The following is a 14,061-nucleotide window of genomic DNA, read 5'->3' as shown; positions in this document are numbered from 1 at the left end:
TGCCCCTGTCACCTTGCCAGATCTTCTACTGGGGAGGAAAAAAAAGAAGCTAGGCTGGAACCCGGAGCCTGTCGAGACCTTGTCCTTCCTGTTCCTACCAAGGTCTGGGGCTGGAGGAAAGTAGGGGAAGTCCACCAAAAGCTTCCTTATCCCATCTTAACTACTTGGAAGTGGATGAAAAGGCACAGGAAAGCCACTCTGTCCCACTCTCCTCTGTGTCTCTCCCTTGCTTGGCTCCTGATCTCTCACTCAGTGCTCCCTCCTCCTGGGTTACCTGCATGCCAGATTCCGGATCTTGTCTCAGAAGGAGCAAATAGGCAGCTAAGCATTAACTTGACCCCTGCGTCTTGCCTGGCAACCTGAGGAAACTGAACTGAGGATTCCAGGGTCACCTGATACCCTTGGCTAATACTCAGGTGACAACCTTCCTTCTAGTCACCCCTTTCCATTCAATGCTTCTCCCTGGGAATAGAGGGATTTTTTTTCTATATTAGACACCCAGGATTGTGGTCTCTAGCCTAAATATAGAGCAGTTGGGGTCAGAATTTAAAGATGATTTTGGCTGGGATTAGGAGAGTAAGAGATGATGCCAGGGTTGGAGGGGAGGTCCCTAAAGTGATCTTAATGCAGTCCTGGAATCTGGATTCTTATCCTAACTCTGCCTCCAATTTTCTATGTGACTTTGAAAAACTCCTTTCCTCTCTCTGGGCAATCTGGGCCTCAGTTTCTCCGTATGTAAAATGAAATGTTAATCTAGGTGACTTATAAGGGTCTTTCTAGCTCTGATAGAAAGGAAGTTAGAAAATACAGTCTATCTCTGACACTCTATGATTGCCCCTTGGGCACTTGGGCATGTGCCAGGGAATTGAACTCTTTCTTCATTGTCCAAAGGTGAGCAGTGATTATCTTAATCACCAAACCCTGTGCCCCAGTATACCCCTGCTCCAGTTGCTGATGAAGCTCAAGGAAAGGTGGCATTCTCTCCCACTTTTACCTTCTCTGAAGCACAAAGAGGTACTATATATTCTCCTGAAAAGGGCTTTGATAGTCAGAATTAGAAAGGATCCTAGAACCTAGAACCAGAGAGTGTGTCAGAGCTCGGAGAGACCTCAGTAGAAATATAGCCAGATGACCTGGGCTTGAGTCTTGAGTACTAATTACTTGTATGACAAATCACTTAAACCTCTCTGGGCCTCAGTTTCCCAAACTAGAGTATGAAGATTAGATATTCACTAAATGCTTCTTCAGCTCTGATAGAATGTCAGAGCTGAAAGGGAGGGACCCTAGAACATAGAATGGGATGGGGTATGAAAAATTATTCAGTCCATTCCTTTTTTTTTTCCGCGGGTTAGGTAAACTGAGACCCAGAGTAATTAAATGACTTCCCTGAGCTTGCATAGTAAGTTACTGGCAGTCAGGACACGAAGTCACTAATACTCTTTCTGTGAGACTTTAACACTTCATTCTGTTCCATACAGTCTTATATTATTGTTTACTGTGTATAAGTTATAACCCTTCCCTCACCCCCACCCAGCAAAAACTTCTTTGAGGGCAAGGACCACAGTCAATATTTCTTTGTATTGTCCACAGCACCTATCTCAAGACCAGAGCTGCTTAGTAAACAACCTTATTGATAACTGGTTCCAGGTCATAGCCTTGGAGTTTTCAGTTGACTAGAATAATTGGCCACATTGAATGAATGATGATAATAACCACTAGCAGCAGACAATAAAACAGTGAACAATCACATTAAATGCTCATTGTGAAGAGGCTGGAATGTAAGTCAGGCAGATCTCCACTGAAGTTCTACCTCTAACACATACTGGCTGTTAGCACAAGTCACTTAATTACACTAAGTCCCTGTATGACCTATTTGCATTGGTAGAAAGAGTTTCCTCATTGAGTATTCCTTATACCAATGAAATCATGGACTAAAAGGAGCCTAGCTCTACCCTCAAGACCACACTGAAAAGAGAAGGGAACAAGCATTCATTAAACATCTACTATGTGTCTAGTAATGTGTTAATATTATTTCATTTGATTCTCATAAGAACCCTGTAAGGTAGGTGCTATCATAGCCCCCATTTTACAGTTGAAGAAACTGAGGCAAACAAAGGTGAAGTGACTTGCCCAGTGTCTCCCAGCTAGGATTTGACTTAGGTCTTTCTGACTCCAGGCACAGTGCTTTATCCATTGTGCCACCTAGCTTCCCCATGAACTCCAAGTGAAATGTAATGAGCATAAACAGAAACGCTCATATTTGAATTCCAAAAAATATTTACTGTGCAAGTACAGAATGAAGAGTGACTAGATCACAGTTCTAATAAAAAAAGGTTTCAGTGATTTTTCAAATACAACCTGAATCACTAACGTCCCATAGCAGTCAAAAAAGTTAACTTGACAAAGGAAATTATGAAAAGTAGTGGTGAAGGAGGGGAATAGCACTTCCAGACCTCAAACTATATTATAAAGCAGCAATCACTGGTAAAAAATAGAGATAGATCAACGGAACAGACTAGACAAGGCAGAAGATTGAAGAAGAGAAGGCGGAAAAAGTAGCAGCATTGCCCAACTGGCACTGGCCTGTTGGGTCCCCATGGGGCATCTGCCACTACTACTCACAGTGGGGCAGCTGCCACTACTACTCACAGATTGCCGTTCATTCTTCAGTTTGTTCTTGCAAAGGACCGGTGATAGCAGGAAGATGATGTCTTGACTTTCAAGGGGATTGGCTTGGAGTGAAGCAGAGCTGTGCAAAGTCATCAGCCTCACTCTCCTCCAGAGTCCAAGTCCAGTGGCAAGGTATAGGTCAGAATGACTGGAGATGTGATGCAGTAGGAGACTTTGGCCTTTTTAAGCTAAGGTATTTCCCAGGTTGCAGTTTGTCTGAAGCACCACCCATTCAGTGATTAAGGCTAGGTGAGAATTGAGGTGAAAGATGGCCTGCTTTGTCTTCAAAAAAGAACTGATCAGGGAGGGGAAGACCCTCACAGTTTTTGGCCACAGCAGAAACTATTGCTATTTACACTCACTCAGAGCCATCAAAATCCAAACAATGAGCTAGTGGGGCTTGCTTGGGCTGAGGCCTATTATTGACCAATCAATGAAAGTAAGAGTGATTTGGGTTTAGAGGACAGACAAGTAGCTCTATTTGAATCCATATGGGCTTCATCAAAGCCTGATTTTTCAGAGCTCAATTACAAGAAAGCATAAATGAAAACTACATGAGACAAGGAAGTTAATTCTCCTAGTTAAAAAACAAACAAATAAACAAACAAAAAAGATAGAATAAGTAAGTAGGGAAGAAAAATAATCTAGCCCCCAGAAAAAAGATACCTTGGGAAATATAAGCAATCAAAATTTATATTCCTTTGGATAAAGCACCCACATGTAAGGGTATGTCTACCTAGGTAGCCAGAGGAAGAAGAAGAGGAGAAGGAGGAGTAAAAAGAAGTAGCATTGCCCAACTAGAACTAGCCTCTTGGGTCCCCCTAGGGCAGCTGTTACTACTCACAGATTGTCATTCATTCTAAGTTTGTTCCTGTAGAGGACCAGAGATATAGGAAAGTGATGTCTTGACTTGCAACTGAGTTGGATTTAAGTGACTTGGAGCTTTGCAAAGTTATCAGCCCTCTCCTCCAGAGTCATCAGAGACCAGTGTCTAGACATAGGTCAGAACGACTGGCAATGACCCAGGGAAAGATCATGTACCTCTTGAAGGTATGGGTAAATGATGTTCTTAATCAAACAAGAGATAGAAGCAATAGCAAAAGATAAAATAGAAATCTTTGATTATTTGAAAGCCTAAAAGCCTCTGTATAAGCAAAATTAATATCTTTACGATAGGAAGGGAGGTGATTGAATGAGGAGGGTGTAAACCTTTCTTTTTAATATGTAACTTAATATTTATTTTTTCTTCAATTACATGTAAAAATTTTGAGTTCCAAATTCTCTCCCTCCCTCCTTCCCCTCTCTCCTCCCTGAGAGGCAAGCAATTTTATACAGATTATAGCTGTGCAATCATGCAAAATATACTTCCATATTAATCATGTTGTAAAAGAAAACACAAAAAAAAGAAAAATGAAGTTTAAAAAAGTATGCTTTGATCTGCTTTCAGACTCCATCAGTTCTTTCTTCAGCGATAGATAGCATTTTTTTTCCCTTTTGGAGGGCAATTGGGGTTAAATAACTTGCCCAAGGTTACACGCTAGTTTTTTTGTGTGGTGTAATGGGAATGTAAAATTTAAAGATCTTCCCTGCCCCTAGGCTAAAGTGCACCTGGAGCCTGGGGTGGGAGGCTTGTTTTTCAGTAGATACTTTTTGATTGGCCAGTGAGTCAATAAGGTTGTTACATTCTCTGAGCCAGGAGAAGGCTATATAAGCCCTGATGTGTAGCTTTGTTTTGGGGCTCACTTTGAGAAGTGTTCTGTGATTTGATCTGGATTTTGGGGAGCCATTGTCCAGAGCCCCCCGGCTTTGAAAAACCCAGATGTTGAAACCCAGATGTTGATTGGGTATGGATGTAATGGTTGCACAGTTTGAAATCTGTCTACTTGATCTGTTTCTGTCTTGATAATTCTGTATATTCTGAAGTTCAGGGTGCTGACCTCTTTCCCCTGAACTAGGTAAAGGATACATGTTTGACTGATTAAAGTAAGCTTGTTAACCCATTTTGAGTTGCTTTCCTTTATCAAAGCAGATCTAAGAACCTGTATTGGCAGCAAACCCTGAGGACACTGGGGTGCTTGCTGCTACATGTGGGTGTTAAGTGTCTGAGCCCGGAACCAAACTCAGGTCCTCCTGTCTCTGGGGCCGGGGCTTTACTCACTTCGACACCTAGACACCCCTGTTAGATAGCATTTTTCATCATAAGTCCTTCAGAATTGTCTTGAATAATTTTATTGTTAAGAATAGCTGTTATTCATTGTTGATCATCATATAATATTGTTATTACTGTGTACAATGTTCTCTTGATTCTGCTCATTTCACTTTGTATTGGTTCATGTAAGCCCAGGTTTTTCTGAGAGCATGTCACTCATCATTTCTTATGGTACAATAGTATTCTATCAGAAACATATATTTAGACATTCACCAGTTGATGGTCATCCCCTCAATTTCTAATTCTTTGCCACCAACAAATGAACTTCTATAAATACTTTTGTATGTATAGGTTCTTTTCCTTTTTTTTTTTAATCTCTTTGGGATACAGATCTAGTAATGTTATTGCTAGGTCAAAGGGTATGCATGGTTTTATAGTATTTTGGGCATTTCTAACTTTGGGCAGTTCTAAATTGCTCTCCAGAATGGCTCAATCAGTTTATAATTCCACCAAAAGTGCCTTAGTGTCTTAATTTTCCCAAATTCCCTTCAACATTTGTCATTTTCCATTTCTGTTGCATTAGCCAATCTTATAGGTATGGGGTGGTACTTCAGAGTTGTTTTAATAAGCATTTCTGTAATCATTAGAGATTTAGAGCATTTTTTCACATAATTATAGATAGCTTTGATTACTTCATCTGAAAAGTGCCTGTTCATATCCTTTTGATGGGGTGTTTGGGTGCTTGTCCTTGAACCCTACTTTTAAGATCACAATTCTCCGTAGCCTCAAAACACCATCCCTGACAATTTTCTTCCAAGCCCAAGGATACTATGCCTAGCAATAACTCATGAAACATTCATAATCAATTTAAGGGAAAACAGGCCAAAGTAGAAGAGATGCAATGTGTATGTTTAAGAGATCTAGCTAAGAGGAAACAGTATAATAAAGATCTTCGATGAGCTCCTTGATTCTGTTGAGTTACAAATACACCAAATATTCTCAATGTGCTCTACAAAAGTCAATCAAAGTCAAAGATGAAAACGCGAATTTCTCAGGAGTTCTTTGAAGAACTTTTTTGCTAAGCACTGTTTACTTGGAGTTCCTTCATCCTTCCAAATTTCCATGTATAGTCCAGACACTTTGCTTTTACTCCGTTGGCAAAGTGCGTTTACATTTGCTACTATTGGTTCCAATGGCAGAAAACCTACATACCAAATTTAAATGAAAACAAGCCAAAGTAAAAGAGATGAAATGGAAGTGTTTCAGAGATCTAGCTAAGAGGAAAGGGTATAATAAAGATCTTCGATGAGCTCCTTGATTCTGTTGAGTTCCAAGGAAATACACCAAATATAATCAAAGTGCACTATGAAAGTCAACCTAAGTGAGAGATGAAAATGTGAATTACTCAGGTGTTCTTTGAAGTACTTGAATTCTAAGCACTGCTGTGCTTATAGTTCCTTCAGCCCTCTATATTTCCTTGTAGAGTGCCAACCAGTTGCTTTTACTCGTTTGGCAAAGTGGGTTTTCATCTGCTCCCATTGTTTTCAATGGCAGAAAATGTTCATAATCAATTTAAGGGAAAACAGGCCTTAATATCTTCACATTTTCCCCTTTTGGCCAAAGGGAGGGGGTCTGACAAATATCCATATAATCAAAACTCAGAACAATAGTAAATAACAGTCCCAATAATTTTTACCTTAAATAGCAAAATTCCATTAACCACAACTTAGGACTTAAATGTATTTCCTGATGTTTCCTTAACAGTTAATGTTTCATTTATCCTTTACTTTTAAATAAAAACTAACCATATTCTGGGGATTCAGGCATACAGAAAATACCTGAGAGTTCAATCATCATTAATATGTTGAAGCTCCGTTTTTAAACCACCATATACATTTTCATAATGGCCAAAAATTTCAAATGAAAATTTACTATCATTTATGATGATGATGATGATTATCTACTTTATATACATTAATAAGTATTTAACAATTTTAAAATCTCCATTTTTATTACATGCTTTTAAAAGTTCAATTCATGTGTAACAGCATCTCAATTAAAAAGCGGTTTTGTCTAGCAGCATTTCTGTTACAATGTTCTCTCAAATCTCACTATATAAGAGAATTTAGAAATACAATAATAATACAAATAATAAACTTCAGATAGCATTAATTGCATTTCTCAATTATTACATTGATAATCATTGATCTTATTACTTTTGACATTTTAAAACCACTTTAGAGTTATCAGGTATGGAACAATTGCATTCAATTAAAGAAATCATAATAATGTAATGCTTAGCATATACATGTTATTATGTTAAGCACTTTATAATTATTATATAATTTTCATCCCCACAATAGCCCTGGGAGGTGGATACCAATATTATTTTTTCTCTTTACAGATCGGGAAACTGGGACAAACAGAGATAAGATAACTTGTCTAAGATTATGAAGTTAACAAATTTCTGCAACCAGAACATAATTCAAGTTTTCCCTTCATTTTCCCAGCATTTTTTTTCAACATCTTTATAGAGAATCTGATCTGAAATAAAAGGGATTAACAGGGAGAGGTAGAGTGTCTCTTACTTGGGGGCTTTACAAAAGATGTTTGATTTAAACAATTTTTTTTCTCTTTTCATTGTCAGAAATGTCAAGGAAGGGCTAATAGAGGTTGGTTGCTATGAAGTACAAACCATTTACCTATTTTTTCATCTTTATTCACTCTGAGATTACTTCCAAAACTAGCTGTCTTCCTTCATTGTCCTCCATTAATCTTGCCGTTTACTTTAAACTTTCATAAAATTTAATCCTTATTTTTCATTGAAATATATTCTACAGGGGTGGAGCCAAGATGGTGGAGTAAAAGCAGAACTTGCTTGGGCCCTGCTCCAACCACCTCCAATACCTGTAAAAAAAAAGGATTCTAGACAAAATTTGGAGTTAAAGAACCCACAAAAGTGACAGAGAGAAACAAATCTATCACTGAAGGCAGCCTACAGGCCAACAGGAAGGGTCTATTCCACTCGACTAGGAGCTGAGCTCAGTTCCCACACTGCCACACTGGCCCAGACTCATGACACAGACTGGCCAGAGCAAACTTCAAGAGAGTGAATCACGGGCAGCTGTGGTGGTTTCTAGACTTCTCAACCCATAAACACCACAGAGAAGGTAAAATGTCAATGGGGAACTCTGATGGAACTGGGTGAGAGAAGAGCATGGCTTGGTCCCTGTCCTGAGGATGAGAGGTGGCAGTGGTGGCAGGGAAACTGCAGCTGATGTCACATGACTGCCTCCAGAGCTCGTGGTCTGCTGATTGCAAAGGGACCAAGCAAACATTCAGAGGGTAATTGCTCTTGCTTTGACCTGCTTGGATCTGGGTCACAGTCTTGGGTAGTGGTCCTAGGGTAAGGAATTCTAGTGTGCCAGAGGTTGTGGTGACTGTAGAGAAGGCACCATCCTCATAGCTCTGACAATAACTGCAAAAACTTGAGCATTTTGGAATGGAGCTCTCTCCACTCAGGAAGCAGAGTTCTACCATAGCAAAGAGATCAAAAGTCAAGAAATTGGCTGTCAAGATGAGGAAGCACAATCAGACCATAAAATACTTTTGGGGGGGACAAAAAGGATCAAAGCATGGAACAGGAAGAAGACAATGAAGTCAGAACTTGTGCACCAAAAGCTTCAAAGAAAAATATAAATTGGTTACAGGACATAGAGGAGCTTAAGAAGAATTTTGAAAACCAAATAAGGGAAGTGGAGGAAAAATTGGGAAGAGAAATGAGAATGATGCAAGAAAATCATGTTTCAGGGGAAAATATGGTCATTAAGTGGAACAGAGGACTTTCAAGCATTCTTGATGAAAAAAACAGAGTTGAATAGAAAATTTGACATTCAGATACAAGAAGCAAGAGGAGCATGAGAAGGTAAACAGGGAAAAGAAATCATAAGGAACTTATCAAAGTAGAACTATTTATATTCCTACATGGAAAAAATTATAATTGTAACTTATGAAACTTTTCTCAGTATGAGAATAGTTGAAGGGAATATATATTCTATATATTATATATATGTATACATACATACATATGTCTATAAAGAGGGTATATGGGTGTATGAATACATATGTGAGTATGTGTACATATTTCTACAGGTATACATAGATAGAGGACACAGGACCAATTGAATAGGAAGGGATGATACTTAAAAGTTGAAATTGATAAGTGAGAGAGGAATATAATGAGAGGAGATGTGGAGAGACAGAATGGGGCAAATTGTCTCATATAAAAGAGGCAAGGGAAAACTGTTACAAGCTTTACAGGAGAGTTTCCTGCAAGGGAAGAACAGGAAGGCAAAAGGGAATGAGTCAACCTTGCTCTCATTGAATTTGGCTTAAGGAGGGAATGACATACACACTAAATAGGGTATCTCACCTACTGGAGAGTAGGAAGGAAGGGGATGAGAGCAAGGATGATGGAAGACAGGGCAGGTTGGGTGGGAGGGAAGTTGGAAGCACACACTTTTGAAAAGGGACAGGGTCAAAATAGAGAATAGAACAAGTCAGGGGCGGGATGGGATGGTGGGAAATATAGTCAGTCTTTCACAATTGTAATGTAATGCCAAAAGAAAGGCAACTTCCCAAGGTTCAGAATACCAGCATAGGTGCTCTCCATTTTATTCAGTAACAAACCCAGAACAGAGAAGATCAAAACATGACATCATTCCAAATACAGCATTTACTAAGTGTGATTAAATAATCTCCAAGTACTACCCCACCCCAGGACCTTCCAATCATTCAATCAATTACAAAGTCCCAGTTCTAAATACTACTCCACCCCTAGGCTATACCTTCATTTAGTTCACCACAAAGCCCCTCTTCTCAAATGGAGATTAGTTTCCAAACATAGGTAAAGTACCTTCATTTGTCAATCACAGAGCACAATAAGGTCAAAAGTTCCCCACCCCTGGATCACAATTGAATCTACCCCAGAGTTACATCAAGTTTAAACACAGCACTTAATACCCAAATGGAGGTCTTTTCTTCATCTTGACAAGAGGCAAGTTCTCAGCAATCTTAGTTCCTGGGGAGACAAGGCTTAGCAAGGCCATAAGATACATTGCCAGTCCCTTCATGAATTTATCCTCTGTCTGTAGAACAGTCCTAGAACCCCTGAACACATTAGCAAAGCCCTCTCCCAGGATTTCTGTAAACATACAACAAGAAAATCCTTCTTCAGGGCTTCTGAACCAACAGAAAGACTCCCAGACCCCTGCAACAACAGCACTGTCCTTCACCAGTGGACAGTATTCATTCTGTCTGCAGGACAGTCTCCAGACCCCTGCAACAACAGCACTGTCCCTCACCAGTGGACAGTATTCACTCTCTGTCTGCAGGACAGTCTCAGGGCTTCTTAGCGAACAGCCAGGTTCCAGGACTTCTTCAACAAAAGAACTGTCTTTCACCAGTGGACAAATCTGGCAAAACAACATCAAAACAGACAGACAAAGTACCAGCAAAACAGCCATGTCTCCTCAGTCCTTGGCAGCTCAGGGGGCAGGTCTCAAAAGTCCAAGGCAATTCAAAGCGGCCACCAGCAATTCTCTTAGTCTCTCTCTCTCCACGAGGTGCTGCTTCCAAAAAAATCTTCCGCCTCTCTCTAGTGTCTCTCCAAATCTACATCACCAGCTCCTCCCAGTTCAGGACTTTCTTTTCACATCAAAAAGTCCATCCCACAGGTGGGATTAACAAGCTCTGGGTTTTAACACAATCAATTTGAAAACCAAGCCAATACAGGGAAATCTTTAAATGCCATTACTATCACAACAATGTATCCACTATGGAAATGTTTTGTGTAGCTACACATTTACAACCTATATTGAATTGCTTATCTTCCCAGTGATGGTGGGTGACAAGAGAGGAAGGGAAAGAATCTGGAATTCAAAGTTTTAAAATCAAATGTTTAAAAATATATTATTATTATTATTATTTATATACAACTGGGAAATAAGATATATGGGCACTGGGATATAGAGATCCATCTTTCCCTACTGGAAAGTCAGAGGGGGAAATCGGGGAGTGTATAGGAGAGAGTGGATTGGGGGGAGGGGTATACAGTGGGATCACTGTTTTTGGATGCTGGGTAGGGGAAAAATTTTGTAACAAAATTTTGTGGAAATGAATGATGTAAACTAAAAATAAACAAAATTTAATTTAAAAAAAGATCTTCTATGAATTCTTTTTGGGCAGGTGTCCATTTGACATTACTCTTTGTGGATTTCTTTACTTCAATATCCTCCTCTAAAGATGAATCCTATCATCTCTATTCCCATAGTAGCTTTCTATTTTGGATTCTTTCTCTTTTGCCTGTGCATTTTATTGTGTTTATAGCTTAAATTTTGTAATTGCCTCTACTCCTGGGCTATGGGAAGTTCTGCCTCTAGTCTCAGATCTTCAGTTCTCCCCTCTAGCCTGGAACCAAAGTCAAATCTCCAACCTCCATAAGTGCTGCCACACAGGGGCTTTCTGCCCTACTGTTTCTGCCCTCACTGAATGTGTGTTGGTTCCTTCTTACCCCTGACACTTCACAGCACAGTTGGGTCTGCTGTTGTTTTCAGCAGAGGTTCCCTCAATCTTCCAGACTCAGCCACCCAACTCCCCTCTCTATTCCCAAGGTAAAAGTTCCTGTGACTTGGGCTGAAGCAGTCTCTCACATCAACCAACCCAGGATTTGCCACTTGTTGTTTAAGCTGTTTACTGCTTGTTGTTGAAGCAGACTCTATCCTTGAGGTATTACTCTTCACAGGGACCAGACCACATCTGGGATTTTCTTCTGATCTTCTCAAACTGTCCCAGGAAGACTCTGGTTGTATTCCTTTTCTTATTTATTTCCACCCACGCTTTGTTCACCCTAAGATGCTATTTTAACTTTTTTGTGGGGGTAAATCTTGAAAGCTTGGAATTTTCTGCCCTAATCCACCATCTTCCCAGAATCCTCCTTCTCCTATAGTTATTTTGAATGATATTCCTCTTTCTAACTCTTTCTATTGGAGTTTTTTTATTATATATAGGAATGATGACATATGTATTTATGTCATATCATATAACTTTGCTATTTATTAATTACTTCAATTATTTTTTTATCTAACACTAATATTCTATAGGTATACAATGATATCATCTGTAGAAAGTGATAATGCTATTTGTTCTTTGCCCATATTTATTTCCTCAATTTCTTTTCTTTGTCTTATTGCGATAGCTACTCTTTCTAGCAATATATTATATGGTAATGGTCATGATATGCATTCTTGTTCATCTTACTGGAAAAATCTCTAACTTTTCTCTATTACTTATAGTGATTATTATCTGTTGGAGGTGGGGGAAGAACTGTTGGTATAAAGTTACATCCAGCTTCTTGACCCCCTTTGGGGTATTGTTGGAGTGGTTTGACACTCATCACCTCATCAAAAACCTCCCCAAACCCCCTTTCTAGATCACCCCTAAATCCTCCCACAATCTTTCTGTATATAAAATCTATCTTACCTCTAAGACAGGGCTGAGAATTCAATCTAGTGGAGACTCACTCTGTGTTAAATTATTCTGGCCCATTTGTCCATAAAAGCTTCCCATATACTTAGGCCCCTTAACTTCATCACTTTGACCATTTATCAGTTGAGCAATGGCTCTTATTCTTGTAAATTTGACCATTTATCAGTTGAGCAATGGTTCTTATTCTTGTAAATTTGACTCTGTTCTCTCTATATATTGAGAAATGAGGCCTTTATCAGAGAAACTTGGTATAAATTTTTTTCGTGGCTATGATTACTGTATTTCACTAAACCCTATTTTTAACCCTGTTTATCCTTCTCTCTCTCTCTCCCCTTTCACTTTGTCCATCCTCAGAAGTGTTTTGCTTCTAACTACCATTGGCTGCTTGCTGCATGACAAAGAGTTTTGGATGACCCTTGAAAAATGTAGAGGAAGACATCCTTTGTATGCAGAGGAAATTCTTTGGCTGGCCCAAAGTTGTGCAGGCCTGAACTACCCCACCCCCACCCCCATTCTCCCTCTCTTCTATTGCCATTCCTTCCTTCTCTTGTCCCCCTCCCCTCCCACTTTCCTATAGGGTTCGATAGATTTCTATACCCTACTGAGTATATGTTATTCCCTCTTTGAGCCAATTCCAAAGAGATTAAAGTTCAAGGGCTTTCTGCCCCCATCCCTTCCCATCTCCCCCTGAACCAATCCCTTTCACACCTCTTTAATCTTGATGAGATTTAAATAGACTGATCAATGAGAAGCCCATTATCTCAAGTACTACTTAAAGCCACTTTAGGAGATAATGAGATTCAAGTAGGCTGATCAAGGAAATAACAAAAGTAACAAATGCCCCTACACCCAGGGCAAATTGACTGAACAATGGAATAATGCTGTGCCTAGATATCCTCAAAACTCTGAAGCTCTGAAATACCCTCACCCCTTGCCTATGTGTCTCTGGTTACCTCACCTTTCTTTTTTTTTTTGGAGGGGCAATAATTGGGGTTAAGTGACTTACCCAAAGTCATGTGGCTAGTTGAGTGTTAAGTGTTAAGTCTGAGGCTGGATTTGAGTTCAGGTCCTCCTGACTCCAGGGCCAGTGCTCTATTCACTGTGCCACCTAGCCACTCTTGCCTCACCTTTCTGTCCCTGATTACTTATCTCCCCAATTGTGGCAAATTTTCCTCTATAAGAATCTTTAGCTTCTCCTGGCTGGGGGGAGGGGAGGAGAGGGGGAATAGTGTCTCTTAAGGAACTTCTCCCAACCCCAGGTCTCTCTTAAGTATTACAAGGAATATAAATTTTGATCACTTAAACCTCAAGATATCTTGGGATTTGGGAGCTAGATTCCCCCCCTATTTATTCTATCAGTTTGCTTTTTAAACCAGGACAATTAAAGAAAAAACTTCTTCTGTCCCATGTAGTTTCATTTATGATTTCTTGAAATACAGCTCTGAAAAATCAGGCTTTGATAAAGCCCATTGGGATTCAAATGGAGCTATTTCCCTGTGCCTTTAAACCAAAATAACTCTGGCTCTCAATGATTGGTCAATAATAGGTCCCAGCCCAAGCCTCATAAGACCTTGTTTGGGTTTTGATGACTCAGAGTGAATTGTAAATAACAACTGTTTCTATTCTGACCAGAAACTCTGAGGGTCTTCCCCTCCTAGATTGATTTTATTTTTTAAATAGGCAAAGTAGGCCATCTT

The 14,061-nt window shown here is 39.6% G+C and overlaps 1 long non-coding RNA gene across 1 annotated transcript; it reads left to right on the top strand.

The window, feature by feature from the left end:
• The first annotated feature begins 280 nt into the window (after window positions 1-280).
• LOC138150431 (uncharacterized) lies at window positions 281-11,038 on the top strand. Its single transcript, XR_011165570.1, has 2 exons — window positions 281-416; window positions 7,660-11,038. It is a non-coding gene; the product is annotated as an uncharacterized lncRNA (long non-coding RNA).
• Window positions 11,039-14,061: the final 3,023 nt, after the last annotated feature.

Source organism: Petaurus breviceps, unplaced genomic scaffold, assembly GCF_028583685.1.
Source record: "Petaurus breviceps papuanus isolate PSGF00001 unplaced genomic scaffold, PetGlider_PUasm1.0 90879, whole genome shotgun sequence".
Classification (NCBI taxonomy): domain Eukaryota; kingdom Metazoa; phylum Chordata; class Mammalia; order Diprotodontia; family Petauridae; genus Petaurus; species Petaurus breviceps.
Note: the sequence above shows the minus strand (reverse complement) of the source record. Positions and strands in the feature narration are given on the sequence as shown.